The sequence below is a fragment of the Somniosus microcephalus genome, chromosome 4 (genome assembly GCF_052327205.1).
Source record: "Somniosus microcephalus isolate GS21.2 chromosome 4, FLI_Smic_1.0, whole genome shotgun sequence".
Classification (NCBI taxonomy): Eukaryota; Metazoa; Chordata; class Chondrichthyes; order Squaliformes; family Somniosidae; genus Somniosus; species Somniosus microcephalus.
This window is the reverse complement of record NC_140990.1, coordinates 68,985,824-69,005,667: the sequence shown is the minus strand read 5'-3', so window position 1 is coordinate 69,005,667 and position 19,844 is coordinate 68,985,824. Positions and strand designations below refer to the sequence as shown.

Genomic DNA, 19,844 nt, shown 5'->3' with positions numbered 1-19,844 from the left:
TGGAAACTTACCAAGTCGCTCTCGGGCTGGAGGGGCGTTATTTAAAGGGGACTGGTGTGGTTTAAAAGCGGCAGCCGCTTTTGGAGCACAATTTCCTCGAGAGCTACAAAGAGTTGCTGAGCTGCACACTGAGAGCCATTTGACTATTGAGCCAGCGCAGGCAGACGATCTTCAGCCTTCTGACCATCACCTTGCTGTTGGTGAGCCTTAACAATGGGGAACCTTCCTGTGGGCACTTATTATGGGGGCTGCATTGGAGGGGAATGTCCTGCTGCTGTATCATCTGGAAAGGGCACTGAGACGCTGGGAGAGGGGGGCGGGCATGGCCAGACGGAGGAGAGCCAACAGACGTCGCCACAGCAGACCTTGCGCTGGCAGGAATTTCCGACAGCAGTTTTCCTACATGAACATATCGGATGAGCAGTGTGTCAGAAGGCTGCGATTTAGAAAGGAGGTGGTGACTGAGCTGTGCCAGCTGCTTCAGCCAGATCTGCAGCCTCAGATAAGGTGCAGGTAATCTCTGTCGGTGGCTGAGAAGATGCCTGCTGGCCTGAACTTCTACGCGAGCGGCTCTTCTCAGGCTGCACGTCAGAGGCTGATCAGCAGTAGCTTCTAGACCCCTCTCACGGAATGCTTGCTGCCATTCCAAGAACAGGCATGGAACTGGTCTGATACCCCCAAGCTTGTGAAGGGCAAGATGCATGTAAATAGCAGACATGGCCATTGTATAGCAGACATGGCCATTGTAAATGAAGAAAGTGTTTCATTACACAAAATGTGGTTCCTTCAAACATGAGAAAGCTATGGCAACAGAAAGCAAAACTAATACACTGACACATAACTGCCTCTCACACCCGGGAGACTGTCCAAAACATAAATCACATTCCGACCATCTTCCTTGGCTTTGATTCCACTGCGCCAACCAAAGCATCCAATGCCCCATCAGTGAGGCGTTCCGCCCTCTGCCTCACCCTTTCCATGTCTTGCTAGGCTGGTGCGCCACAGGTAGGCTCCCACCGATTTGAAGGCCTACAAGGCAGTGAGTGTGCCTGGTGATGCCAATTGACCTGCCCCTTTAAGAGCTGGTTGGCGCCAGTGTGTCTCAGGTAAAGTGATTATTGACAGCACCTGCGCTGCGCCCCGCCGCCGCGAAATTGGGTTGCGCCGCCGGGTTAGCGCCTTAGGAGTCTCGTGCAGTGCCTGATTTAGCGCCGCAATCACCTTCAGGGGCGCTGCGACCCAATATCACGCTAGGTGGCGCTAAATTGCGCCTGGCACTAAACTTTGCACTTCACCAGGACTAGCGCCCCAAACGGGGCGATACCGAATTTCTAGCCCTGTGTGTTTTAATAATGGGGCCTTGGGCTGCACTTGGAGTGTGTGCAGCCCGCGTCCCCCCAGGGTTTATTAACCTGCTCCCTCCACCCTTCTCTCACCTGCTGCCTCACCCACAGTCGCCACCGCCGCCCGCGCATGCTCAGCTCACACTGCCCGGGTGATTGACGGGAGCTCCGGAACAATAGGAAGAGCGGGGCAGGGCTGGAGGACCGAGCGGGTGGTTGGTCTTCCGGCCACTAAGGGGCACAATGGACATGATCTTCACCGCACGTCAATTACAAGAGAAATGCAGGGAACAGCACCAACCGCTGTACATAGCCTTCTTTGAATTCACAAAGGCCTTCGACACTGTCATAGAAACTTAGAAACATAGAAGATAGGAGCAGGAGTAGGCCATTCGGCCCCTCGAGCCTGCTTCGCCATTCAATGTGATCATGGCTGATCATCCAAATTCAGTACCCGGTCCCTGCTTTCTCCCCATATCCCTTGATCCCTTTAGCCTTAAGAAATATATACAACTCCTTCTTGAATATATTTAATGAATTGGCCTCTACTGCCTTCTGTGGTAGAGAATTCCACAGATTCACCACTCTCTGGGTGAAGAAATTCCTCATTTCTGTTCTAAATGGCCAACCCCTTAAACTTAGACTGTGACCCCTGGTTCTGGACTCCCCGACCATCGGGAACATCCTTCCTGCATCTAGTCTATCCAGTCCGGTCGGAATTTTATAAGTTTCAATGAGATCCCCTCTCATTCTTCTAAACTTCAGCGAGTACAAGCCCAATCGTCCCAATCTCTCCTCATATGTCATTCCTGCCATCCCAGGTATCAGCCTGGTGAATCTTCGCTGAACTCCTTCCATGGCAAGAACATCCTTCCTCAGATAAGATGATCAAAACTGCACACAATACTGAAGATGTAGTCTCACCAACGCCCTGTACAACTGCAGCAAGACATCCTTGTTCCTGTACTCAAACCCTCTTGCTACGAAGGCCAACATACCATTTGCCTTCTTAACCGCCTGCTGCACCTGCACGCTTACCTTCAGCGACTGGTGCACAAGGCCACCCAGGTCTCGTTGCACTTCCCCTTTTCCCAATCTATTGCCATTCAGATAATAATCTGCCTTCCTGTTTTTGCCACCAAAGCGGATAACCTCACATTTTTCCACGTTATATTGCATCTGCCATGCTTCTGCCCAATCACCCAACCTGTCCAAATCATCCTGTAGTTTCTTGGCATCCTCCTCACAGCACACACGCCCACCCAGCTTTGTGTCATCTGCAAATTTGGAGATATTATATCTAGTTCCCTTGTCTAGATCATTAATATATAGTGTGAATAGCTGGGGTCCAAGGACCGATCCCTGCGGTACCCCACTAGTCACTGCCTGCCATTCGGAAAAAGACCCGTTTATTCCAACTCTTTGCTTTCTGTCTGCCAACCAGTTCTCTATCCAAGTCAATACCTTGCCCCCAATCCCATGTGCCTTAATTTTACACGCTAATCTCTTATGCGGGACCTTATCAAAAGCCTTCTGAAAGTCCAAATATACCACATCCACTGGTTCTCCCTTATCTATTTTACTAGTTCCATCCTCAAAAAATTCCAGTAGATTAGTCAAGCACGATTTTCCTTTTGTAAATCCATGTTGATTTTGTCCGATCCTGTCACTGTTTTTCAAGTGCTCTGCTATTACATCCTTTATAATGGACTCTAGCATTTTCCCCACTACCGATGTCAGGCTTACCGATCTGTAATTCCCCGTTTTCTCTCTACCACCTTTTTTGAATAGTGAGGTAACATTAGCTACCCTCCAACCCATGGGTACTGTTCCAGATTCTATCGAATGTTGGAAGATGATCAGCAATGCATCTACTATTTCTAGGGCCACTTCCTTAAGTACCCTAGGATGTAGATTATCAGGCCCTGGGGATTTATCGGCCTTCAATCCCATCAATTTTCCTAACACCATTTCCCTACAAATACTGATTTCTTTCAGTTCCTCCCTTTCATCAGACCCTATGTTCCCCGACATCTCTGGGAGGTTATTTGTGTCCTCCTTTGTGAAGACAGAACCAAAATATGTATTTAATTGGTCAGCCATTTCTTTGCTCCCCATTATAAATTCCCCTGATTCTGACTGCAAGGGACCTACGCTTGACTTCACCAATCTTTTTCTCTTCACATATCTATAAAAGCTTTTACAGTCAGTTTCTTTGTTCCCTGAAAGCTTACTCTCATATTCTATTTTCCCTTTCTTAAGTAATCCCTTTGTCAACCGTGAGGGATTATGGAGTGTCCTCCTCAAATTCGGCTGCCCTCAAAGGTTTGTCACCATCCTCCGCCTGCTTCACGATGACATGCAAGCCGTAATCCTGACCAACAGTTCCACCACAGACCCAATTCATTTACGAACTGGGGTCAAGCAAGGCTGTGTCATTGCACCAACGCTCTTCTCGATCTTCCTTGCTGCAATGCTCCATCTCACCCTCAGCAAGCTCCACACTGGAGTGGAGCTAATTTACAGAACAAATGGGAAACTATTCAACCTCCGTCGCCTCCAGTCCAGATCCAAGGTCATCCCTTCCTCTGTCGTCGAATTACAGTGTGCAGACGACGCTTGCATCTGTGCTCACTCGGAGGTCGAACTCCAAACCATTGTCAACACCTTCACCGAAGCGTACGAGAGCATGAGCCTTACACTAAACATCCATAAGACAAAGGTCCTCTACCAACCTGCCCCCGCCACACAGTACTGCTCCCCGATTATCAAAATCCACGACAAGGCCTTGGACAACGTGGACTGTTGTGTCCATGTGTTAATAGAGACACTGAAGACAGGAGTTGGTTTCACAGGTGTTTACTGAACAAAGTCTGGAGGGGAACTAACTGATACAACACAATATACAGGCTTATATAGCCCAAGTGGCCATTACCGGCATTACAGTACACAGGGGGCTCTTAAAGGCACATACACTACAATTCCTCCCCTTTTAGCCAAGCAGTACATAATATTTTAAGTAATCATTAATTACATGTTACAAGAAAAATAATCTACACATTGCTGTAGTTAATTAATTATAAGTCAGTCTCTCTGGAGGCTTCCTGACTCGGTCCAGATAACGCCTCGGTGGTGTAGTAGTTTCTGGTGGTGTAGTAGGTTCTTTTGGCAAGGCTGATTCGGCTTGAATGCCAGTGTCGGGTTCATCGGGTTCCAGTATCACCGGATCGGAGGTAGATATGGGTATCTCTACTTCATCATTAGGCGTATAGAGTTGTGGTGTAGGTTGTCCCTTTTCGGATGACTCTATGATTTGGTCAGCATGGCACCTTATTATGCTTTCTCCGATGTCCACGGTATACATCAGTGGTCCTAGTCGTGTGCAGATAGTTCCAGGCTGCCATTTCTCGGTACGGTAGTCCCGGGCCAAAACTTGTTGACCTACCTGGAAGGTTCTAGTTGGCCTTTCATTCATGCCTTGAAATTGCCGGTTCTCCACGTCCCTTCTGATGTTTGGCTTGATCAAATCCAGTCGGCATCTTAGGCTTCTATTGAAGAACATCATGGCGGGAGTTTGGTTTGTAAACATATGTGTTGCATTCCTGTATGCAAACAAGAAGTTATTCACCTTGTGCTGAAGTTTTATGTCTTCATTACCCATGGCCTTTATGGCCTTCTTGAAGGTCCGGACAAACCTTTCAGCCAATCCATTGGTGGCGGGATGGTATGGGGTGGACGTGTAGTGCTTAACCCCATTGTTTTTTAAGAACTTCCTGAATTCTTCGGACACAAATTGTGGTCCATTATCAGAACAGATCTGTTCAGGCAGCCCATTCCTGGCAAATATGGTCCTTAATACTGTGATGGTTTTTTCCGTGGTGGTGGAGGACATCTTTATTACCTCCGGCCACTTGGAGTGTGCATCAACCGCGATTAAGAACATTGAGTCCATAAATGGACCAGCAAAGTCGATGTGTACCCTTTGCCAGGGAGATGAGGGCCACTCCCATGGATGTAGAGGGGCTTGTGGTGGAGCGTTTTGGACCTTCTGGCATCCTAGGCAGCTCTTGGTCATTTCTTCGATGTCTCCATCGATACCTGGCCACCATACAAACGCCCTGGCTAGGTTCTTCATTTTCACTCCACCCAGATGCCCCTCGTGAAGCTCCTTTAGAACGTTATCCTGGAGTTTGGGTGGAATCACCACTCTAGATCCACACATCAAGGTTCCTCGGCACACTGGCAGCTGTTCTCTTCTTTGCGAGAATGCTGGCAACAGTGGTTCGCCATGTGCTGGCCATCCCTTCACTGTTAAATCGTAGACTCGTGAGAGAGTCGGGTCATTTCTAGTTTCCCTTTCAATGGCAGAATTTGTTACTGGTACACATTCGACTATGGCAGAGTGAAAAATCTCCACTGGGTCTACGGTAGGTGCTTCTTCTACCATTGGCAACGGTAGACGCGATAAACCATCAGCATTCCCATGCTGTTTTGATCCTTTGTATTCTATGTTATATTGGTGTGCCCCTAGAAAAAGGGACCACCTCTGTAGCCTTTGCGCTGTCATAATGGGAACACCCTTTTTAGGGTTGAATATGGAGATGAAGGGTTGATGGTCAGTCAATAAGGTAATTTTTTGTCCGTGTAGGTAATGGTTGAATTTCTTCACTCCCCATACCAGGCTGAGTGCTTCCCTGACGATTTGGGCATAGTTACGCTCAGCTGAGTTCAATGAGCGTGACGCAAAAGCTATAGGCCGTTCCGAGCCATCAGGGAATTTATGCGATAATACTGCTCCTACGCCGTAAGGGGATGCATCGCACGCCAGTCTGATTGGCAGTGGTGGGTTGTAATGAGCCAAAACTTCTTTGGATGTGATTAAGTCTTTGCATTTATGGAAGGCACGTTTACAGTCTTCGCTCCATTTCCAAATTACTCCTGTTTGTAGCAGTTCATTAAGAGGGTGCAGAAGAGTTGATATGTTCGGTAAAAATTTATGATAGTAATTTATTAATCCCAGGAACGACCTTAATTGTGAAACATTTTCATGTGCTGGGGCTTTTATGACCGCTTCAATTTTTTCAGGTGACTTATGCAACCCTTCCTTATTAATCATGTGGCCACAATATGATATTTGATTCCGGAAAAATTCGCACTTGCTCCAAATTGGCAAGGTGCTCATTGTCGTTTTCTCCTGTTACAAGGATGTCGTCTAGGTAGCATTGAGTCCCCGGAATCCCTTGGAGGACTTGCTCCATAGCTCTTTGCCAGATAGCTGGAGCGGATGCTGCTCCGAAAACCAGTCGATTGTACTGGTACAGACCTTTGTGTGTATTTATCGTGAGATACTTTTTAGAAGCCTCTTCTACCTCCATCTGTAGATATGCCTGTGCCAAGTCAATTTTGGTGGAACGTTTCCCTCCGGATAGTGAGGCGAAAATATCTTCTATCCTCGGAAGAGGATACTGTACCGTGTGAAGGACCGGGTTTACAGTCACCTTGAAGTCTCCACAGATGCGAATTTTTCTCTGTTCTTCAGATTTATCATTATTCAACGCTTTCTTCATGACTGGGACGATGGGTGTTGCCCACTCGCTCCAATCTATTTTGGATAATACGCCTGCCTTTTCCAAATTCTCCAGCTCTGCCTCGGCGGCTGGACGAATTGCGTATGGCACCGGTCTTGCCTTAAAAAACTTGGGAATTGCCGCATCTTCCACTTTTATTGAGGCGGTGATGCCTTTCAAGGTTCCTAGTTTCTCTTGAAACGCTTCTTTGGCGTTGGCCAAGATGTCTTTGAATCGGTCAGGTATGACATCATCATCGTTTTTTTCCTTACTGGTCACCGTCAGTGCCTGAATGGAGTGCCAGTCTAAACATATTTTCCTGATCCATTCACGTCCCAACAGCAGTGGACCACCATCTTGTAGAACGTATAAATACAACTTTTGTATTTCCTTGCCGTTGTATACAACAGGCACCCTTATTTTTGCTTTGGGGTATACTTTCTGCCCCGTATATGTTTTCAAGATAATGGATGTGTCTTTTAAAGGTATATGCGGAAATAGACGCTCGTAATCCCGTCGATTTATGACGGTCAGAGCTGATCCTGTATCTAGCTCCATTTTAACTGGGGACCCTGCTATCGTGAGGGTAACCCAAATGGTCTGGTAATCTTCTTTAGCAATTACATTATGTAATTTGAGACAGCTTAGTCTCTTGTTTTCGGAGTTGCTAGCGCTCTTCTGGTCTTCGGAGCTACTGTCCGTCATCATTTGTACCTTTCTGTACTTTTCTTTATTGATTTTTTTTTCCTGTCCGTGGATTTTTTTTGTCCAGATCGGCATACCCATGCAATGTGTCCAATCTTTCCGCATTGCCTGCATGCTTTGTCCTTGAACCAGCAGTCCCTCTGGTCATGGGTGGATCTGCCACAGCGATAATATCTCTCGAAACCCTGTGTCATTTCATGGGTGCCGAAGTCCTGTGTCTTTTGTCGTATCTCTGCAGCTCCTCTTGCGGCTGCTTCGTATGATACAGCCATACTGAAAGCCTTGTCCAGTGTTATATCTTTTTCAGAAAGCAGCCTTTTCTGTGTTCCTTCACTTAGAAGACCGCAGACGAATTTGTCTCGAAGATAATCTGCTAGTCCTGCCCCGACTTGGCAGTGCTTTGATAGCTTTCTTAATTCGGTGAGGTAATCAGCGTTACTTTCATTCTTGTGTTGATTCCTCTTGAAGAATTTGAATCGTTCCACTATCAGCAGCGGTGTTGGGTTTAAGTGCTCCTGTAGGGTATCAACAATTTCTTTAAAATTCTTGTCCTTTGGTTTGGCTGGAGTGATTAAGTTTCGTAACAGCCCGTATGTCTTTGCGCCCATTAGATTTAGAAGTACTGACGCTTTTTTTTCATTTTCTATTCCATTTGCGGTTCAATATACCTCCACTCTTTCCACATATGTGGTCCAATCCTCTATCTCATTATCAAAAGCATCAATATTGCCAGACTTAGGCATCCTAGAAAAAAAATGGCGCCTCCCACGCTTTTCTTTCTTTTCTGCAGAAAAGATATGGCGCTTCCCGCGCTTCCCCACCGCTGCTGCCGATGACAACACTGTTTCCCACGGGTTTCCCTTCTTTTTATTCATTTATTTACAGGTGGAGGCTCGTTCCCGCCAGACTCTCTCTGCTAGGTCTGAACGCTGACCTGCTTGCAGCGCCGGCCGTCTCCCGAGTGCTCCCTCCCTGTCTGTTACTGCTTGCCTCCGCCTTCGCTGCTTGGCCTAGCTGCAGAGCCAGCCACTGGAGCCCCAGCCCGACGTCCAGGAAGGATTATTGCAGTACCTGCCACCAGCTCGGCTAGCTGGTGAAACCACAGCTTTTTCTTTCTCTTGATTTTCTTTGACTTTGGATGCCAGAGGAATCGATGTCCTTGAGGTGCTGCCGAATTGCAGGTAAGTCCGTTTCCAATTCGTCACCACTGTTGTGTCCGTGTGTTAATAGAGACACTGAAGACAGGAGTTGGTTTCACAGGTGTTTACTGAACAAAGTCTGGAGGGGAACTAACTGATACAACACAATATACAGGCTTATATAGCCCGAGTGGCCATTACTGGCATTACAGTACACAGGGGGCTCTTAAAGGCACATACACTATATGGACCACTTTCCATACCTTGGGAGCCTACTGTCAACAAGGGCAGACATTGATGACAAAGTCCAACACCGCCTTCAGCGTGCCAGTGCAACCTTCGGTCGCCTGAGGAAGAGAGTGTTTGAAGACCAGGACCTCTAACCTGGCACTAAGCTCATTGTCTACAGAGCAGTAGTAATACCCGCCCTGCTGTATGCCTCAGAGACATGGACCATGTACAGCAGGCACCTCAAAGCACTGGAGAGGTAACACCAACGCTGCCTCCGCAAGATCCTGCAAATCCAACGTCAGTGTTCTTGCTCAGGCCAACATCCCCAGCATCGAAGCTCTGACCACGCTCAATCAGCTCCGATGGACGGGTCACATTGTCCGCATGCCTGATACGAGACTCCCAAAACAAGCGCTCCACTCGGAGCTCCAGCACGGCAAGAGAGCCCCAGGTGGGCAGAGGAAATGCTTCAAGGACACCCTCAAAGCCTCCTTGAAAAAGTGTAACTTCCCCACTGACACCTGGGAATCCCTGGCCCAGTGGGGGAGAAGCATCCGGGAAGGCGCCGAACACCTCGAGTCTCTTCGCCAGTAGCAAGCAGAAGCCAAGCACAGGCAGCACAAGGAGCGCACGTCAACCCAAGCCCCCCACCCACCCGCCCCTTCAACCACCGTCTGCCCCACCTGTGACAGAGACTGTAGGTCCCGCATTGGACTCATCAGTCACCTGAGAACTCATTTTTAAGGTGGAAGCAAGTCATCCTCAGTTCCGAGGGACTGCCTAAGAAGAAGAGACTCTGGAATTGTGCCTTTGGATATGAAAACTGATAACGTCAGTCCATTAGTTAGGAAAGGAGGGAGGGAAAACCAGGAAAATACAGACCTGTCAGTTTAATGTCAGTTGTGGGGAAGTTACTGGAATCTATCAGACAAAATGATTGAGCACTTGAACAAGTACGAGCTGATCAAAGGAAGTCAACGTGGATTTGTGAAGAGTAGGTCATGTCTGACTAACCTAGTAGCATTTTTGAGGTCTCTGATAAGGTAGACATGGGAGTGTCTATGGATGTTGTCTATGGATTTCCAGACAGCATTTAATAAGGTTCATAACAAGAGGTGATTAGCAAAAATAAAAGCTTAAAAAATTGAAAATCATCTTGTGACATGGATTGGAAATTGGTTGGGAGATAGGAGACAGAGACTGGGATAAAGGGAACGTACTCTGATTGACAGGATGTGACAAGTGGTGATCCCTGGGGATCAGTACTGGAGCCTCAGCTTTTCACCATATACACCATTGACTGGGATGGAGGAAGAGAGAGTTTTATATCCAAGTTTCCAGGTGATGTTAAATTAGGAGGCACAGTAAGATGTGTAGATGGGAGCAGGAAGTTACAAAGAGACGTATGTAGATTAAGTGCAAGAAAGATAAATCTGAGTATTTTCTTAAAGCGAGCGACTGGGAACTGTGGAGGAGCAGAGGGGTTTGGGTGTCAATGTACACAAATCACTAAAAGCCAGGGCACAGATACAGAAAGTAATGACAATGGTAATGGAATGTTGTCCTTTATCTCGAGGGGCTGGAATACAAAGGGGGGAATGATGCTTCAGTTGTACAGAGCCTGGGTCAGAACCCATCTGGAGAACTGTGTTCAGTACTGGCCACTGATCCTCAGGAAGGATAGCCTGGCCTTGGAGGGGGTGCAGTGCAGATTCACCAGAATGATACTGGGGCTTGAAGGCTTCAATTATGAGGCCAGGTTGTATAAAGTTGGTTTGTATTCCCCTGAGTTTCAAACATTGAGGGGTGATCTGATCCGGGTATTTAAAATGAGAAAGGGATTGCCTAATGTCCAAATAGAAACTATTTTCTCTGGTAGGTGGGTCCAGAACAAGAGGCCATCACCTTCAAATTAAGGCTCGGCCACCTAGGAGTGAAATCAGAAAGCAGCTGTTAGAAACATAGAAAAATAGGAGCAGGAGTAGGCCATTTGGCCCTTCGAGCCTGCTCCACCATTCAATGTGATCATGACTGATCCTCTATCTCAACACCATATTCCCACTCTCTCCCCATACCCCTTGATGCCTTTTGTGTCTAGAAATCTATCTATCTCCTTCTTAAATATATTCAGTGACTTGGCCTCCACAGCCTTCTGTGGTAGAGAATTCCACAGGTTCACCACCCTCTGAGTGAAGACATTTCTCCTCAGAATTTTATACGTTTAAATGAGATCCTCTCTCATTCGTCTAAATTCTAGTGAATACAGGCCTAGCTGACCCAATCTCTCCTCATACGACAGTCCCACCATCCCAGGAATCAGTCTGGTGAACCTTCCCTGCACTCCCTCTATGGCAAGTATATCCTTTCTTAGGTAAGGAGACCAAAACTGCACACAGTACTCCAGGTGTGGTCTCACCAAGGCCCTGTATAACTGTAGTAAGACATCCTTGCTCTTGTACTCAAATCCTCTTGCAATGAAGGCCAACATACCATTTTTGCCTTCCTAATGATCCGTAGACGTGAGTTCAAATCCCACCACAGCAGCTGGGGAATTTAAATTCAGTTAATTCAATAAAATCTGGAATAAAAAGCTAATACCAGTAATGGTGACCATGAAACGACTGGATTGTCGTCAAAACCCACCTGGTTCACTGATGTCATTTAGGGAAGGAAATCTACCGTCCTTACCCGGTCTGGCCTATTGGTGACTCCAAACCCACAGCAATGTGGTTGACTCTTAACCGCCCTCAGAAATGGCGACTCACCACAACCTTCTCGAGGGCAATTAGGGATGGGCAATAAATGCTGGCCTTGCTGGCGACACCCAGATCCCATGGACGAGTTAAAAAAAAAACTTTTCAATCCGTGCCAGTATATTACCCCCAATCCCATGAGCTTTAATTTTGCACACTAACCTCTTATGTGGGACCTTATCGAAGGCCTTCTGAAAATCCAAATACACCACATCCACTGGGTCTCCCTTACCTATTCTACCAGTTACATCCTCAAAAAATCCAGTAGGTTTGTCAAACACGATTTCCCTTTCATAAATCCATGTTGACTTTGTCTAATCCCGTTGATATTTTCTAAGTCGTGTTATCACATCCTTTATAATGGAAATCTGCCCAGGGTGATTGAAGTGGACTTTTGTTATATAACAGAATTTTCTGTCCTGTCAGACTTGGACATCTTGTAGATCCATCTTTTAAAAATTACAAAGCAGAGAAGCAAGCCATTCGGCCCAACCAGTCCAAGCTGGCGTTTATGCTCCACTCGAGCCTCCTCCCGTCTTTCCTCATCTAAATCTATCAGCGTAACCCTCTATTCCCTTCTCCCTCATCTGCTTGTCCAGCCTTCCCTTAAATGCATCGATACTGTTCACTTCAACCACTCCCTGTGGTAGCGAGTTCCACATTCTCACCACTCTCTGGGTAAAGAAGTTTCTCCTGAATTCCCTATTGGATTTCTTGGTGACTATCTTATATTGATGGCCTCTAGTTATGTTCTTCCCCACAAGTGGAATCACTCTCTCTGTATCCACTCTATCAAAACCTTTCATAATTTTAAAGACCTCTATTTGGTCATCCCTCAGCCTTTTTACAAGAGAAGAGACCCAGCCTGTTCATCCTTTCCTGATCTGTATACCCTCGCATTTCTGGTATCATCCTTGTAAATCTTCTCTGCACCCTCTCCAGTGCCTCTATATCCTTTTTATAATATGGCAACCAGAACTGTACGCAGTCCTCCAAGTGTGGTCTAGCCAAGGTTCGATACAGGGTTAGCATAACTTCCTACTTTTCAATTTGACACCTGTAGAAATAAACCCTGGTGCTTGGTTTGCTTTTTTATGGCCTTGTTAACTTGTGTCGTTACTTTTAGTGATTTGTGTATTTGTACTCCCAGATCCCTTTGCTCCTCTACCCCACCTGGACTCGCAACCTCCAAGTGATAAGTGACCTCCCCATTCTTCCTACCAAAATGTAATATCTCACACTTATCTGTGTTGAATTTCATTTGCCAATTATAGGCCCATTCTTCAAGTTAATTAAAGTCTTCTTGTAATTTGTTGCAGTCCTCCTCAGTATTGACTATCGCACCCAATTTGGTCTCATCTGCAAATTTAGAAATTGTGTTTTTGATTCCAAAGTTTAAATCGTTAATGTAAATTGTGAACAGCAGTGGTCTCAGCACTGATCCTTGTGGAACACCTCTTCCCACCTTCTACCACTGTGAATAGCTACCCTTTACTCCTACTCTCTGCTTCCTGCCCTGAAGCCAGCCAGCAATCCATTCTGCTATTTCACTAGTCTATTATGTGGCACCTTATCGAAGGCCTTTTGGAAATCTAGATAAATTACATCTGCTGCATTACCCTTGTCTACTCTCTCTGTTACCTCTTCAAACAATTCAATGAGGTTGGTCAAGCAAGACCTTCCCTTTTGAATTCCATGCTGACTAATCATTATAATGTTATTGGTTTCGAGATGTTCTATTTTCTCCTTTAGTAGGGATTCCATTATTTTCCCTACCACCGATGTTAAGCTGACTGGTCTATAGCTCCCTGGACATGTTCTATCTCTCTTTTTAAATAGAGGTATAATTTTAGCTATCCACCAGTCCTCTGGCACTACACATTTTTCTAATGAATTATTAAATAATAGCACCTCTGCTATCTCTTTCATAGTTTCTTTTAAAATGCGCGGATGTAATCTGTCTAGACCAGGGGTGTTATCCTCTTTGAGTTTGATTAGTTTATTTAATATTTCTCCACTTTTCATTTTAAATGCAGTTATATCATTTCTAATCTTATCGCTGATGTCATGTCCACCTGATCTGTCTCCCTGGTAAATGCTGAAGCAAAGTAATTTTTTAATATTTCTCCCATTTTGCTATTGCTGCCTGTGATTTTATCCTGTCCATCCCTTAGTAGCCATATTCCCATTCCAGACTTTAAAAAAAATTATGTACCTGCAGAGTATGTTACTATTTTGCTTTATGTTCCTTGATAATTTAATTTCATAGTCCCTCTTTGCCTTCCTAATTGTTTTTTAAAATCTCTTTCTATTCTCCCTTGTCATGTTCTCCCCTGCTGTCCATGTACTTGGTGTATGCCTCTTTCCTTACCCGTAATTGTCCACTTGTGTCTTTATTCATCTATGGTGTCTCATGAGAGCTAAGTTTGTTTTTAGCGGAATATATTTTTCCTGGACTCTGATGAACACCGTTTTAAATGTTTCCCATTGCTCTTCTACATCACTGCTTGCCCATATTGTCGTCAATTTTATTTTCCCAAGTTCTATTCTCAGCCCTTCAAAAATCAGCTTTTCTCCAATCTATTACCTTGGTCTTCGTCATACTTATGTCCTTCTCAATTATTATCTTAAAGCTTATTATATTATGGTCACTATTGCCTAGATGTTCCCCTACTTTTACTTCTGTTATCTGCTCTGGTTCATTCTCCATTACTAGATCCAGTAGAGAATCCTCCCTTGTTGGGCTTGTTACATACTGGGTTAGAAAGGAGTACTGAACACATTGTAGGAACTCCATTCCCTTATCTCTTTACCTACAAAGTATTACATGGTATTTACAGCACAGAAATGCTGTATGCTCCACACAAGCCTCCTCCCATCAGCAGAAACAAACCCCAACTGTTAGAATGAACATGGTTCAGTCATGGTTGTGATTAACAGCAGCAATAACAGCAGAATCCAACCCCTGCAATGATGTGTGAACTCGCCGGTGTTTCAGCAGGTTGGATGAAGTAGTGAATCCCTTCCCACAGTCCCCTCTCACAGTCAGAACATTTGAAAAGTCTTTTATTAGTGTAAAAAGACTTGCATTTATATGGCGCTTTCATGACCACCGGACGTCTCAAAGCACTTTATAGTCAATGAAGTACTTTCGGAGTGTAGTCACTGTTGTAAACATGCTGTTGTTTACTGAGGTGGGTGATCAACTGAATCTCTTTGCACACATGGGCAGATTAACAGCAGCAATAATGGCCTCTGCTAAAAGTGCACACGCTGGTGTCTCAGCAGATGTGATAAATGAGTGAATCCCTTTCCACAGATGGAACAGGTGAATGGTGTCTCTCCAGTGTGAACGCCTTGGTGTGTCAGCAGCCTGGATGAAACAGTGAATTCCTTCCCACACACGGAGCAGGTGAACGTACTCTCCCCAGTGTGAACTCGCTGGTGTGTCAGAAGATGGGATGAAGAAGTGAATCCCTTCCCACACACAGAGCAGGTGAACGGCCTCTCCCCGGTGTGAACTCGCTGGTGTGTCAGAAGATGGGATGAAGAAGTGAATCCCTTCCCACACACGGAGCAGGTGAATGGCCTCTCCCCGGTGTGAACTCGCTGGTGTGTCTGAAGATGGGATGAACAACTGAATCCCTTCCCACACACTGAGCAAGAAAATGGCCTCTCCCCAGTGTGAACTCGCTGGTGTGTCAGCAGGATAGATGACTGAGTGAATCCCTTCCCGCACACGGAGCAGGTAAATGGCCTCTCCCCGGTGTGACTGCGCCTATGAGTTTCCAGCTTGGATGGGTAATTGAATCCCTTCCCACAGTCCTCACATTTCCACGGTTTCTCCGTGGTGCGGGTGTCCTTGTGTCTCTCCAGGTTGGATGATCAGTTGAAGCCTTGTCCACACACAGAACACGTGTACGGTTTCTCCCCGCTGTGAGCGGTGCAATGTTTTTTCAGGCTGTGTAACTGGTTAAAGTTCTTTCCACAGTCAGTGCACTGGAACACTCTCACTCGGGTGTGTGTGTCTCGGTGCTTTTCCAGTCACACTGATGTTTGAAATCTTTTCCCACAGACAGACCAGACAAACATTTCTCCTTCCAATTTCAGAGGCTGTTGATATTCGGGTCCTGATGAATGGAGTGACTCTGTCAGATCTTGATATGATGTTTGGTTTGATTTTCCTGACTGCAATTCCTGCCTTCTAATACCCTGTAAAAGGAGTTTACAAAAGTCATCACTGTAATTACAGGATAGAAATTCAGAACAGACAATTCTAGTTTCTATGGAACATTCTTGTCTCTCTTGTTCCCCCAAAGCTGTAAATCCCCATCCCACACACTCTCCCTCCTCCCTGTGCTGAAATCCAAACCCATCACACCATCTCAACAACAACAACAACTTGTATTTATATAGCACCTTTAACATAGCAAAATGTTCCAAGGCGCTGCACAGGAGTATTGTAAGTCAAAAAATTTGACACCGAGCCACATAAGGATAAATTAGGGCAGATAACCAAAAGCTTTGTCAGAGGTAGGTTTTAAGGAGCGTCTGAAAGGAGGAAAGAGAGGTAGCAAGGTGGACAAGTTTAGGCAGGGAATTCCAGAGCTCAGGGCCCAGGCAACAGAAGGCACGGCCACCAATGGTAGAGCGAGAATTCTGAAATCGAGGTGCTGCTTAACCAGGAGCCAATGTAGGTCAGCGAGCACAGGGGTGATGGGTGAGCAAGACTTGGTCCAAGTTAGGACACGGGCAGCTGAGTTTTGGATGACCTCAAGTTTACGTAGGGCAGAATGTGGGAGGCCAGCCAGGAGTGAGTTGGAATAGTCAAGTCTAAAGGTAATAAAGGCATGGATGAGGGGTTCAGCATCGGATGAGCTGAGGCAAGGGTGGAAATGGGCGATGTTGCGGAGGTGGAAATGAGCTGTCTTTGTTATGCAGCAGATATGTGGTCAGAAGCTCATTTCAGGGTCAAATATGACACCAAAGTTGCAAACAGTGTGGTTCAGCCTCAGACAGATGTTAAAGAGAGGGATGGAGTCAGTGACTAGGGAATGGAGTTTGTGGTGGGGACCGAAAACAATGGCTTCGGTCTTCCCAATATTTAATTGGAGAATATTTCTGCTCATCCAGAACTGTATGTCGGATAAGCAGTCTGACAATTTAGAGACCGTGGAGGGGTTGAGAGAAGATGTAGTGAGGTAGAGCTGGGTGTCGACAGCGTACATCTCCAACATTTCTTTCCTCCACTCCCAGTTTTCCCCCTCCCTCTACTCTGGTTGGGTTCAGTTCTCCACCCGCTGTGTGCAGAGTGAGAATAAAATCAATGAGTCAATGATTGTCTCTCCTGGTCACTGGGACCCTGAAGCCCCGCCCACTCTTGGTTCCTGCCCAAGATGGCTGTGCATGCGCCGTGACCCCCGCCCTGCCCAAGATGGCAGCCAGTGACCCCCGCTGGCCCGGGCCTGTCCCCGCGGGGTAAACCCGGGGCCTCTGGGCTCTAATTTGGGGCCTGAGGCCTACACCGGGTGTTTGTGAAGCTTCCCAGCCCACCCACGGGTCCAATTCCTCCTTCTGTCCCCGGGAGAAAGCCTCACAGCCGCCACCCCGCATCTGGATGAACCCCGGCCCCGGAGGCTGTTATTCGGCTCTAAGGCCACAGCCCCTTTATTATAAAGTCGGCCTTGTGGTTTATTCTCCCACCGCGCCCGCCCGCCCTCTCCTACCGCGTCCGCTCTGTCCCGACCATCATCTTCCTCCAGGCGGCCCAGGAACCCGGCTCCACTGCGCCTGCGCACCGGGCCCCCATCACTCAGATAGGGCGTATTCACAACCGCGCGGCATTCTGGGTACCTACTGCCGCCATTGAGGATGTGAAGCAATTACTGATAATTGATCCTTTTTTACGCGTATCAGCGGCCTGTCCTCTAAATAATACCACATGTCTTGGGTGAATGGAGCGGTTGAGGAACAGAAGAGGTGCATTTGGACCAGGAAGTGAGGCGAGGAAAGCATTTTAAAAATTCTTTCATGGGATGTGGGCGTCGCTGGCAAGGCCAGCATTTATTGCCCATTCCGAATTGCCCTTGAGAAGGTGGCGGTGAGCCGCCGTCTTGAACCGCTGCAGTCCGTGTGTGAAGGTACTCCCACAGTGCTGTTAGGGCGGGAGTTCCAGGATTTTGACCCAGTGACGATGAAGGAACAGCGATATACTTGAAAATCAGAACCGTGTGTGACTTGGAGGGGATGGTGTTCCCATGCGCCTGCTGCCTTGTCCTTCTAGGTGGAAGAGGTTGCGGGTTTGGGAGGTGCTGCCGAAGAAGCCTTGGCAAGTTATATATTTAAAAATAACCTGGCCGTTGACCTCTGCCCAACGATGACGTCACAAGCACTATTGCGAGCGGGCACTTTAGGGATCAGTGATAGACGTGAGGACTGTGGTTAGGGAGATACAGTCAGAGGTTGGGGTTAGGGATTATGTTAATGATTCGGGTTAGGGTCTTACAGTTAGGCTACCAAGGCTAGGAGAGGCTCTCTGAAAGATATGGGGAGCGGGGACTTGTCCATGAGGGTAACCAAATTTATGAGAACTTAAAAATTCTAGAGTAAGACAGGAGAAAAGGCCCGAAAATGGAACAATCGGTAGCAGGAAATCCATTCGTCTCCTCTTATCATGGAAAAACCAAGGAATTGATACACTGTTTAAAACAAAGATGATTTATTTGGCATATATCCAGAATCACCATCACTGAAACAGACTATCTGGTTATTATCACATTGCTGTTTGTGGGAGCTTGCTGTGCCCAAATTGGCTGTTGCATTTCCTGCATTACAACAGTGATTACACTTAAAAAAAAAGTATTTCAATGGCTGTAAAGCGCTTTGGGACGTCCGGTGGTCGTGAAAGGCGCTATATAAATGTAAGTTTTTCTTTTAATATTAAATTCCACCCCAGTTAGAAGGGTTATTAACACCAGCAGAGTGAACATGGTTCAGTCCTGGATGTGATTAACAGCAGAAAAATAGCAGAATCTAACCCCTGCAGTCACACGTGAACTCGCTGGTGTGTCAGCAGGTTGGATGACTGGGAGAATTCCTTCACACACACGAAGCAGATAATGGCCGCCCCCTCGTGTGAACACACTGGTGTGCCATATGTTTGGATGAACCTCTTCCCACAGTGAGAGCAACTAAACGGTCTCTCATCAGTGTGAACTTGCTGATGTTTAATCAGACTCACAGGCAGTGACTAGTGGGGTACCGCAGGGATCGGTCCTGGGACCCCAGCTATTCACAATATATATAAATGATCTAGACGAGGGAACTAGATGTAATATCTCCAAGTTTGCAAATGACACAAAGCTGGGTGGGCATGTGTGCTGTGAGGAGGATGCCGAGAAACTCCAGTATGATTTGGACAGGTTGGGTGATTGGGCAGAAACATGGCAGATGCGTATAATGTGGATAAATGCAAGGTTATCCACTTTGGTGGCAAAAACAGGAAGGCAGATTATTATCTGAATGGCAATAGATTGGGAGAAGGGGAAGTGCAACGAGACCTGGATGTCCTTGTGCACCAGTCGCTGAAGGTAAGCATGCAGGTGCAGCAGGCAGTTAAGAAGGCAAATGGTATGCTGGCCTTCGTAGCGAGAGGGTTCAAGTACAGGAACAAGGATGTCTTGCTGCAGTTGTACAGGGCCTTGGTGAGACCGCACCTTGAGTATTGTGTGCAGTTTTGGTCGCCTTATCTGAGGAAAGTTGTTCTTGCCATGGAAGGAGTGCAGCGAAGATTCACCAGGCTGATACCTGGGATGGCAGGAATGACGTATGAGGAGAGATTGGGTCGATTGGGCTTATGCTCACTGGAGTTTAGAAGAATGAGAGGGGATCTCATTGTAACTTATAAAATTCTAACAGGACTAGACAGACTAGATGCAGGAATGATGTTCCCGATGGCCGGGGAGTCCAGAACCAGGGGTCGCAGACTAAGGATAAGGGGTACGATAGCAAAATACTGCAGATGTTGGAAATCCGAAATAACAACAGAAAATGCTGGAAAAACTCAGCAGGTCAGGCAACATCCGTGGAGAAAAATTTGAGTTGACG

General features: G+C 46.6%; 1 pseudogene; it reads right to left on the bottom strand.

Moving 5' to 3' along the window:
• The window catches only part of LOC147119144 (uncharacterized), a 34,167-nt pseudogene extending 14,535 nt beyond the window's left edge, over window positions 1-19,632 (bottom strand).
• Between the last annotated feature and the right edge of the window lie 212 nt (window positions 19,633-19,844).